Below are 12000 nucleotides of genomic sequence, written 5' to 3'. Positions count from 1 at the left end.
CTCCAGATAATGTTCTGACTTGCTAGTTTACTTTGCATTTGTTTACATTTGTAGGATTATATTGTAGCCTGCTTTTTCTTGTTTAATTTTATCTGTACCCTTATTCTGTAGAACTGTTTGCTTTTATCTTTTGTACTTCAACCCTCACTAGGCTCTTAAAATGGATTTTTCCCTTGCTTTATTATTTGGTAAAGAGAAAGATCAAAGAAGAATAAGATTTGCTTCACTGTTTTCTTTGTAGTAGTTCAGACATGTGTCCAAATGATGATATTTATCAGGTTTGAGTATTAGCATTAGTGGCTATGATAATAGAATTGCCTGAAGATATTTGTCTTAGGGCCAAATATGTTTAGGGAACAATAGGCTGCATGAATGAAACAGGAATCTTTTCCAAAAACCATTTCAGAGCTGTTGACATAATATGTACTTTAAGTTTTCGATAAGAGGACATTAATGTGCAGTTTTTCTCGTTAGAGCTTTTATCTTGCATAAATCACTTGTAATACTTAATTGGTAGAGGTTAAATTAAATTTACATATGCTTATTAAACATTCTATATACATATATATATGCACACACATATGTATTTATTTGCCTTAACATATTTTTTGTTAAAAATTTGTTTCAGATTTCAAGCAGGCTTTATGTCGGTAAGCATTCTTTTTCCTATTTTAGATCTCATCAGTTTTGTGCAGAATTTAAAAACTTACATTTTATCCTTTTTTTTTGGTAAAAGAGAAAAAGCTTGCAGTTGGACAATCTGGACTAATTAAAGAACATTGTGAGCCACTTGACAAACTTAACTTTCTAGAAAAAGAGGTAAGACAGTTTTGAAAACAAAAATAATTAAAGTCAGGAAATAGTATTTATTATGTAGTTAGTTTTGTGTAAATAGTTGAGTTGGAGTATATTGGCATTGTGCTGTTCCTCACTTCAACCCTTGACAAATGTTACTAATTTTAGCCATTGTGTTAGGAGCAATGTGGTCTCATTGTGAATTTACTCCATGTTGTCCTAATGAGTTTCTTCTTATATTTTTTAGATCATTTGATCTTCTGTTTTATGGACTGACTTTTCACATTTAAAAAAATATAGTTGTATTTTCCTTTTTGCCAAGTGTTTTTTTTTTTTTCCTGTATTTTATAAAGGAGTCCTTTCCTCAATATATATATTTCAATTATCTTCCAATTTGGCTTACTTTGATGATGTTTCAAATTCTGTTGCAAACTGATGTTTTCATTTTCTCTCTGTATGAAGCCATGCCTTCCAAACAAATAAAAGAAAAAAACCTTTATTTGAGTGATTTATAGTTTGTGCTCACAGTGTTGGTTTATTTCAGTATGAAAACTTAGAGCCATCTTTGCAAGATGCCAGCCATGAGGAGTCCGAAGAAGTGCAGGCTTTGAAGGTAAAGAGACCAAATGGCCTCATTTTGAAAGCTGGGGCAAAGAGTGTTGTTGACTAACATAGACTTTAAAGATAATATGTTGTTAGCAAACTAAGTTTCAAAGAAATATGGAAAAATATGGTAGCTTTTATAACTTAAAAATGGTTAAATATTGGAAATAGATCATTCGTAGTTGGTACATGTTTTGAGTGAGGCATATTCAGTTCACAGGAGAACTCTGTAGAAGCTCTTTGTTCTTCCTTCCTGGAAAATTCCTGAAGTGACCTTTCCTTTTTTGGACTTAGTTTACTACACAGAGAGACAAAGGATTCATTCAAACAAATTTAGGAATAGTTGTCAATAAATGATCTAAATTGTGTCATGGTATTTGCCTAGATGTAATCCCTAAGAATATTAGGAATTATTCAGAATTGGATCAGAGGTTACATTATCAATGTTGATGTGCTGCGGAGTGTTTCAGAACTGGCTCTCCAAAAATCACTTGCTGAGTTCTGGGGAGGAAAAAAAAAAGGTTCCCTACATGGCCAGTCTCAAGTTACCACCTGAGGTTACTGAATGAGGAGTATTCTCATGATCCAGCTGTCCTGAGCCTGGTGTGATTCAACTCCTTGTAAGGAAAATCCATTAAATTTTAGCTAAATTAAGATGTATTCAGAATCTCACTGCTGCTTAAAGATTGAGATGCAAGATGGTACAAATTGGGTCACAAATATGGTACATGTATTAATGCTTTCTTCATGTGTTACCTAATATCAAAAATGAATCAATAATCATATGTATTTGCTTACCACTTAAAATTATTGTCCCAGTAGTAACTGATTAGTGTTTTGATAAATTAGAGGAATTTTAGAAAGCATTTGGCATGCTAACAACAGAAAAAACTCAGTAGCAAGCACATCTATTCAACCTGGGTTGTATGTGTAGACAAAATGAAATAATGAAATATACCAGCTTGTTGTGAAGATGATGCAGCTGTGTAACATACCAGAATGAAAAATCACAGTGTTTATTTTCTGGAATAGTAGTCATCATTGAATACAAAGTATGTGATAGAATTTTAGCAAATTTAGCAGTAGAATCTATAGATAAAAATAAACCAGTGGAGTAACTCTGATTCAGGTCAGAGAATTGCTGTAACAACAGCTAAATTTAGAGTCATAGGAAAAACAAGTTTTTTCAGCAGCAAAACGTAGAGCTTTCCTCCTTTTATTTTTGCCTGTTTACATTCTTTGATTTTGGTTTTCACTTTTAAACAGCTTTGTTGGAGGGTCGTGAATAGCAGAGACATTTATTATGGCGGATAATATTCAGTTGGAATAATTAATCACTTTACATTTTTTAAAAATTTCACAATTATAATTCATATCAAATATCAAATCTTGGTTTGTGCTTGACTCTGATTTTATTATAGTATTTAATATACTCAATTAGGTTATTTCACCCTTTTTATTTTATAATGCTTTAGAGCAGAGGTTGGCAAACTGTACACAGTGGATTCTCCACCTGTTTTTCTTTTCTGTTTTTGTTTTAATTTTTCATGATACATTTCTATAGGCTCAGGGATTTCCCCTTCCACCCCATACTTTTTTCTTGAAAAAAAAAAAAAAAGTGCTGGGACACAACCCTTCTGGTTCAGGTAGAATTGTCTTTGTTCCTCATTGACATAACATGCCTGAGTACTGTGGTAGAGACTGCGGCAAGCCTGAAATGTTTATTCGTTGACTATAAAGGAGATTGTTGGCACCCACTAGAATTGCTAATATCTTATTGTTCTGAAAATCATTCGAATCTATGGACAGACTTACCTAATACTACATATGCTTGGTTGAAGTCACCTGACTTCCCCTAACTGAAAGTTCCCACATCTGTCTTACAAAGTTGACTTTTGTCTTAGGCAACCAATGAACACCTGAAGATTCGCAAATCTAAGGCGGAAGGTGAAGTTCTTTTTTCAGAAAAACAATTCGAAGAAAAATTGAAAGAATGTAATCTACTTGATTTGGTAAGACGTTTTTTGTATTTAAGGAAAATGCTATAAAAAGGATGCTTATGGGATTTCAAAAAGTAATGATATTGACTAAAGCATATCATGTACTGTACAAAAAAATAAGGAATCTAGAGGCCAAAAAACAAAGAGCAACATTTTCCACCTCCACCATTTTCCCTTCTTAGATTCCATATATAAAGTGGGCTTTTTCCCCCAGGTTTTCATACAAAACTTTCTAAACAATGCCAATGTAGCTTATATGAATAATTTTAAAAATTGAATGATCACATACACACTGGGTAATTTTTATTATTTAAAATGTTTGGTAAGGACAAGCAAGGGAAATCATGATATAAGTTTAGTTAGTAAGATCTGTGCATGGACGATGAGCCTGTGTAAGTTAAGTGCTGGGAAGAGTCAAAGTTGAGATATGGCATTTTGGAAACTGCAAGGGTTTAATAATACTTGTCTGTTGACTGATACTTTCTTTCCAGAAGGCAACTATTTTACCAAAGTTACAGACCCTAAAAGATGAAAAAAAATCACTCAAATCACAAAATGCTAAAGTAAGTTGAATTTGTCTAACACTTGTAGGTTTGTTATTTTTGAAATAACTTAAATTTGGTTCTTGTTTTTATTCTTAAGGAATCAGAGTTAGAGATCTTCAGTTCGCATATATATGCACACACCCATAAGGCGTTTCAGAAAAGTTTATACTGTTGCAGTGTGCAAGCGAGATCACACCAGACATGTCTGAAATTTATTAAGGAGTCTTTATTAATCAAACTTGGTGACAGTAAGGCACAATAGCAAATCACAAGTCCATACAGCAATCCACCCAGTCATAATCCCAAAAGGAACAAATGGTAATTACCCTTAAGTCCACCATTAAGCTGAAGACCTATGTCCCAGCTTCCCCAACAATAGAAGTTATCCTAAGAGACGTGCAACAAATAACCTGGACACACTCACAAAGAACCTGGACGCACTTCCAGAGCTGCATTCACCTTCCCCTGGCTTCTCTGCCCACATTCTACTACTGCTAGGCCTCACCTCTCCTGGAACTCGAGCTAGTACACAAACCAGAAACAACATTATTATTTCCATTGTCCCATGTAAGCAGCACACAGGGACCATGCTCAGGGGATTACCTGTCCTGGGTCAGCCAAGAGTCGAGGTGCCAGAGTAATGGAAGCACCTGGCCAGAAAGAGAGTGAGCACCCCTGCTTCATGCGCCTTTTAAAGGGGCTTGTGAGGGGCGTGGATACATGACAATGCAATACCGTCCCCTCTCAGTTGCTAGGTGAGTCACAGGTGGGCAGGAGTGAATACCTATGTGTTGTGGGCTAAGGAGTTGATTAGTGCTGGTTGGGATGGCAGGAACAGGAACTGGGCTTGTAGCTAAGCACACCTAGACTAATTGGACTTCCAATATCCTGGCTCATTTAGGATGTGGGGGAAGTGGTTGAGGATGGAATTAACATCCCACTGCTGTTAAGACCCACCCTCAGGACTGAGGGTAGAGAACACAGTCCAATTTCATTTGCCCACTGTCAATGGGTGCTGGCTATCACTGGCTGCACCCCATAACAATAACAGTATACAAATATTTGTAAAGCTGTTGCTATGCTGAGCCCTCTTGACGGTGATTGCTAATTAACATATTAAGGCAAAAAAAAATAACCCTCATGGAGTTTGACTTTTAGTGGCAGATATACAGAATATGTAGTTCATAAAATTTGCTATGCAATACGTGGACGTTGATAACAGGTTATGTCATTTGTGTGAGGTCACACGGCAGATTAGTGGCAGAGCTGTGCTTGGTTCTGTGCTCTACTTTCCTGCTCTTCTGGGATACCTCTGTTGACATTTTGCTGCTCTGTTGGTAGATGCGCTGCTATGTTGCTATGTCTTGGAATGCTTTGGCTGTTATCCACATAAAGATTCCAGGGAGTCCAAGAAGATAAGCTATGTTGAATTAATGTTATTTTTTATATACTTAGACTGAAATAATGACCACAATATCTCAAGAGATTAATGAGGCACTTAAGATAGAACTGGAGAAGATTTTCAATGCAAATTTGCAGCTTCAGCAACGCCTGAAACAGGTTTGTACTCTCTAGTGAATCTTGCTTTCAAGTATGTCATTAGAAGAGCTTTGGACATACTCGTGACCAACAACATATGAAGGGCCAGGGTGTTTTTTGTTTTTTGTTTTTCTAGTTAATATCACAGTAGGGTACTTTCCTTGCACTCTTGTAATTATCTGTTTTAGATAGGGATACAGAAGTATATATTCTTCTGGTCCTCTTTCCTAGGAGTGAAAGTAAACCAGGATGTTTGACACTCAGGCAATCGCAGCAAAAAGCATTTAGCACCTGCTGCTTATCTGGGACTTGAAGGCAAAATTGATTCTGGAGGTAGTTCAAATGAGGACTGAACATTTATCCTTTTTCCCCCTATTTGTATAGACAGGATGCTCATTCTCATGTGTTTCATTTCCTTTTTTTTCCCCAATAAATTTATAGTTATTCAGCACGAAACTTTACAATAATTGCATTACTATGACTCTAAATGCTTTATCTGGATCGTTTAATATGATTGCATTTTCTGTCTACATTCTGTCAACATTTTCTCTAATATTAAGAATTATTTTGTTTCCTGTATACCTACCCATAACTCGTCTGTACACTGTCTTCAAGAGATGTAACTCTTTTATAAGAATGCATTTATTTGAGAGGTAGAGAAAGTTCTTATCTGCTGGCTTATTCCCCAAATACTTGCAATGGATAGGGCTAGGCCAGGCCAACACTCAGCGCTGGGAACTTAGTCGTGGCCTTCCACATAGGTGCAGGGATCCAAACAAGCCATCACCTACTGACTCTTAGGGTCATCTTGAGAGGAAGCAGGGAATTGGGTGAACTGAGACTTGAGCCCTTCCCTCTGATACGAGATGTGCATGTCCGGAGTGGCGCCCTGTTACGTGAGAGGCTCACTCAAAGTTGTTGTTTTTGTACTCTGATGCTCTTGCTGCTTTTGTCTTCACATCATAGACTTTTTCTGGAGGTGTTATCACATCAGCCTGCTTTTGGGCCTTCCCATTTTTCCAGTTCATGTCTTAGCTTTCTGAGATCTGCTGAGTTTATTACTGCTTCTCTGTCACTTTCCATTTTTTTAAAAAGATTTGTTTATTTTTCCTGGAAAGTCAGCTATACAGAGAGGAGGAGAGACAGAAAAAAAATCTTCTCTCTGCTGATGTTACTCCCCAGTTGACCACAATGGAGACAGCTGAGCCAGTCTGAAGCCAGGAACCAGCAGCCAGCAGCCAGGAGCTTCTTCTTGGGTCTCCCACGCAGGCGCAGTGTCCCAAGGCTTTGGGCTGTCTTTGACTACTTGCCTAGGCCCACAAGCAGGGAGCTGGCTGGGGAGCAGGGTGCCCATATGGGATCCTGGCGCGTGCAAGGGGAGGATGTTAGCCACCAGGCCACCATGCCAGGCCCCGTTATTTTGGTTTCTACACTTGTCTTTGATGCATTTCCTGTAATACCTTATGGGTTTATGCCTCTAACATAACAAAGCACCAATCTTTCGCCATCTTAGTGTCAAAAACAAGTCAGCCCAGTGTTAAGCTTGTGATTGAATCAAAACTAGATATTTATATTAAAAATTAATTATATAACATTACTTGTTACAACCACTTTATGTGGTTTTAATTGTGTTACTGAAACAAAACATTGTAATACGATCATTCAGTAATGCTTTAAGACAGAATGTCACTTCATGTTTTCAGCAATGTATTAGATACCACCCAATCAAATCCAATTATTTGTTTAAATTCCGTTTTCTTAAGACTTACTTTCATTTGAAAGGCAGATTTACAGAGAGACATGTAGCAACAGAAAGAGAGAGAACTTCCACTCTGATTCGCTACCCAAATAGCTGCAACAGCAGGACCTGGATCAGTCTTTAGCCAGGAGCCTGGAGCTACTTTTGAGTCTCCCACATGACTATAGGGGCCCAAGAACATAAGCCATCCTGCACTGCTTTCCCAGGACATAAGCAGGGAGCTGGCTCAGAAGTGGAGCAGCCAGCACTTGAATTGATACCCACATGGGATGCAGGCCCCTTAAGCAGAGGCCTGATATTAGTGTTTTGAACAGTTTCATGGAAAAATTCATAGTATCCAAAATTTGCATGGATTTTAAAGCATTTTTAGTGACCAAATATGATCCCTATTTTTTCTCCATGAACTCTTTGAGGTGTGTTTGTCTCAGTAAACCTTTTATTTGATATCCATGTGTAAGTCAGTTGACGAATACTTTAGTCTTATTTTAACTATCCCAATTTGGAAATTCTTTGTAATAGGAGTCTTCTTCCTTCCTAGAAGTAGCAGAACTGCCTTTGTTTGATGTCTGTTAATGACACACCAGCCTTGTAAATTCATCTGTTACAAACGTGCATGATGAGTTGAATTTTTTGTTTCGGTTTCAGCTTTCAGAAGCTGAATCATGGGATGAAGAATTTGCGAAAGAAGTTAATCAACTGCAAATGACATTTGAAAACACTAAAATACAGACAGAACAACTTCTGAAGGATACAGAAGATCACATTAAGGTTAATGGCTCTTCTGATTTGTGTGACTGAGCTGGCTGGAATTTTATTTTAACGTGGAAATTTAGAAAGTTTTCCATGCAAAAAAAAAAGAGAAACAGTTTTGCAAACAAATTTTCACTATGGCAAATTATGAATTAAATTGCTAGACTGGAATCTTGAAAATATTCTTAGTGTCATAAGCTTACCCTCTGCACCCACAAATTCCACACCTATGGATTCAACAAACTGTAGATCAGAAATATTTGAAAAACATATGAATTGTGTCTGATGGAGTCTTTTCTTGTCATTATTCTCGATAGTGCTACCACAACTTCTATGACAGAGTTAGTGTTAGTTGCAGTATAGAACTGGTTACAATATAGGCATGTGTAGATTGTACCTGAATACTGCACTGCAGTGTATAAGAGACTTGAGCAGCTGTGGATTTTGGCATTTAGGAGTTGGATGGCTGGTCCTTGGAACCTTCCACTTGTGGATACCAAGGGATAAATGTGTTGTTTAATTCTTTCCCTAATGCGTAAAAAAGATTGAAAGACCTTGAAATACACGATAAACGAAACAAAAATGAAACACTACCCTTGAACTGTGCTCAAATCTGAAGGCCCTCTTGTTTGTGCTTCAGAATCTAAAGAGTGAAGGGATGGAAGCATGGCAGCTGTAGAGCAGAATAGATTTAGGTGGGTCTTTCCAGAGAAATACATGGCTCGGTCCTTTGATTATTTTTTGTTACAGTTCTGGAAAATCTTTCTGTTTACAAAGGAAAAAAAAATACCCAATACTGGGAGCCCTCTTATGTTCTAATTTGAATTCTTAAGAATGTGTTTTATCTCAGTTGAACTCCTCACTTAGTTCTGTTTTATTTTGAATACACTGAAATTTGTAATCTTTATAACAGATTTCATAATTATATAAAATGTATCCTTGGGTTCATGATCACTGTTATTTTTTAGCAGATAATTATGTCATATAAAACATTTTACCATTTAAAAATAAGTACTTAGCAAGAATGAGCCATTATGAGATCTTCCATTTAGGAATCACTTGTTCTGGTTTTATCTTACAAGCACTTAATAGCCAATAATATGTTACAGCTTCTCTACCTTTCTGAAAGGTAGAGAGACAGAGAGAGAGACAGACTTACATAAAGCGTTCCCACTTGCTGTTTCTCTTAAGTATCCAGAGGAGCCTTGGCTGGTCTTGTGGCCAGCAGTCAGGAGCTCCATCTGAGAGCAGTGGCAGGGACAGGTCTACCTGAACTGCCCACTGGTGAGGTGGTGGTGTTCATGGAAGGGAACTAGGAAGAAATTGGAATGAAGAGATGGAGTCAGAATGGGAACCCAGGCATTTAGATGGAGAATGAGCATCTCAAGGGGTGTGTTTTTTAAAAAGATTTATTTATTTTTACTGGAAAGGCAGGTATACTGAGAGAAGGAGATGAAGAAAGATTTTCTGTCCACTGATTCACTCCCCATGCAGCCAGGATGGCCAGAGCTGAGCTGATCCGAAGCCAAGAGCCAGGAGCTTCAAGCTTCTTTTGGGTCTTCCATGCAGGTGCAGGGTCCCAAGGCTTTGGGTCTTCCTCAACTGCTTTCGCAGGCCACAAGCAGGGAGCTGGATGGGAAGTGGAGCGGCTGGGATATGAACCAGTGTCCATATGGGATCCCGGTGTGTGCAAGGCGAGGACTTTAGCCACTAGACTACTGCACTGAGCCCTCAAGATGTGCCTTAACCACTGTGCCAAATACCCACCCTATGTAGATTCATTCAAAAACTGTACTTGTACATCCACAAGTTGTAAAGTTGGGCTGGCATTGTCATACGCAGGTTAAGCTACCACATATATTAGCATCTCATACAGCTTTTTGCTAATGTACCTGGAAAGGCTACCGAAAGATGTCCCAATTCCGTGGACCTCTGCCACCCGTGTTGTATGAGAGACCCAGGTGGAGGCCGTGACTCCTGGTTTCACAATGTTACAATAACTTGGGGAGCAAACCCATGAATAGAAGAGTGTTTCTGTCTGTATCTGTCTCCTCCTATTTGTCCTTTGATTGTGAGATAAGTAAGTAAAGGAATCTTTAAAGAAATAATGAATACGCTAGTGTACGTCATTCACCTTTTTGTTTTGTTTTGTTTTTTGCTCAACATCAAATGTCTGAACACTTACTAAAGGCGAAAGACCTGTCTTCATCTCTCATCGTTGTAGAAGACGTAACTAAAAATGTTGACAATGCAAAATTGGACATGAAGAAGGACACAGAAAATCATGTTCCTTTAGGTATTAAATCAGTATTCATCTTTTGATAAAATTATGACTAGTTCTTTTTTTGTTTTTTGTTCCCCTTCTAGACTTTTTTCGGGGGTGTTCAAGGTTTTACTTGAGCACAAATATAAGATTTGCACCCAGCTGCTTGCTCATTTTCTTGGCTGAGCAGCCTGGCATTGGGATTGGTGACTCAGATGGACAGCTGAGCTGCCATTTCTCTGATGGTTTTGCAGTTCGTGGAGGAGACATTGTGAGCAATCTGCACAGTAGGATTTGTTGCACACGAGTAGCACCTCTAACCCCTTGATGTTGTGCACCAGGAACTTGCAGAAGCCACTGGGCAGCCTGTGCTTTGTCTTCTTGTTGCTCCGGTAACCAATGTTGGGCATCAGGATCTGGCCCTGAACCTCTCCCACACCTTGTAGCCAATGCCTTTGGGCTTCTGCCAGTTCTGCTTAATCTTGACATAGTGGTGAGCCTGGTGCCAGATGTACTTTTTGGTCCTCTTCTTGGTGATCTTGGGTTCACCAGGGGTGTGAGGGCAGCCATGATACCTTTGGGGAAGCAGCAAAGCCACAAGTATAACCCATGCTCCCTGGAGTGAGGTGCTCCGCTTGGGGTGCACACACTATGTCAGAGTGTCTTCCAGTTGCTGGTCTGTGGCAAGCTGAGAATGGAATGGCCAGCTCTGTGGCTTTGTCCCCGTTCCACCTCCAAAGCTGACGGAGCACTGGTCACTCTCGAGATGCGATCTGGGAGGTGTAGGCCATGTTCTTGATGTGCTTGTGCTTTGGCAGGTTGGTAACAGTGTCACTGTCTCACTTTACATTTATCTCCAGTTGGAGCAGCCCTGGGAAATCCCTTCAACACCTCATAGACCAGTACTTTCCTTCCCTACTGTTGTCTTCACAGTGGATGCACATCTTCCTTATAGCCCTTTGGGAATTTATACCATAATATTTGAGTGCTTGTTTTCTCTCTGTTATAGGCTACACAAAAAAAATATGTGACTAGTTAAAAAATGAATGCTATACAAATCACAAATTCATAACTCAAGATTTTTATCAAGTTCAATTGTTACACTACTTTGGGCCACCACCGTAACTTTTTGCCATTATCCATTGCAGTCTGGACTTGCCAAAACCTGGGTTAGCTGAAGCCATGCACTGTGTTCTCAAACCAATTTTGGTGACTTTATTTTTTTTTTTAAGTAACATTTAGGGGCAGGCATTGTGGTATAGTGTTTGAAGGTGCTGCCTGCAGTGCTGGCCTCAATATGAATACATTTTTGAGGCCTGGGTGTGGACAGGCAGTGGAAGGTGACAGATGAAAATACCTGTGTCCCTAATGCCCACTTGGGAGACTTGGAAAGACTTGGATTGTGTTTGTCCCAGGCTTGCTGTTGCTGTATTAGGGAGTGAACTAGCAGAAGAAACTTTGGTCTCCATCTCTGGTGCTCCTTATTCTGTCCCTTGCTCTCTATAACTCTGAACTTCAGATAAATAAATCTTAGAAAATATTGTATTTGGAATTAATTATAGACTTACAGGCAATTTAAAAATAATGTAGAGGGATTTTTTGTTGCTTACAACCAGTTTCCATCATTGGTGGTTCTTCTGACTTTTATGCTTTTTCCTGAACTATAAGTAATAAATACGTGCATGAAGAAATGTGATTTTTTAGTAAGCATTTATTTGTTTCTTGAAAATTAAGAGTGATGGACAA

General features: G+C 38.5%; 1 pseudogene; it reads right to left on the bottom strand.

Moving 5' to 3' along the window:
- Positions 1-10375: 10375 nt before the first annotated feature.
- Positions 10376-10955, bottom strand: LOC131478391 (large ribosomal subunit protein eL32-like; annotated as a pseudogene).
- Positions 10956-12000: the final 1045 nt, after the last annotated feature.

Source organism: Ochotona princeps, chromosome 32 (assembly GCF_030435755.1).
Source record: "Ochotona princeps isolate mOchPri1 chromosome 32, mOchPri1.hap1, whole genome shotgun sequence".
Lineage (NCBI taxonomy): Eukaryota > Metazoa > Chordata > Mammalia > Lagomorpha > Ochotonidae > Ochotona > Ochotona princeps.
The sequence above is the reverse complement of the archived record's forward strand: the minus strand, read 5'-3'. Positions and strand labels throughout refer to the sequence as shown.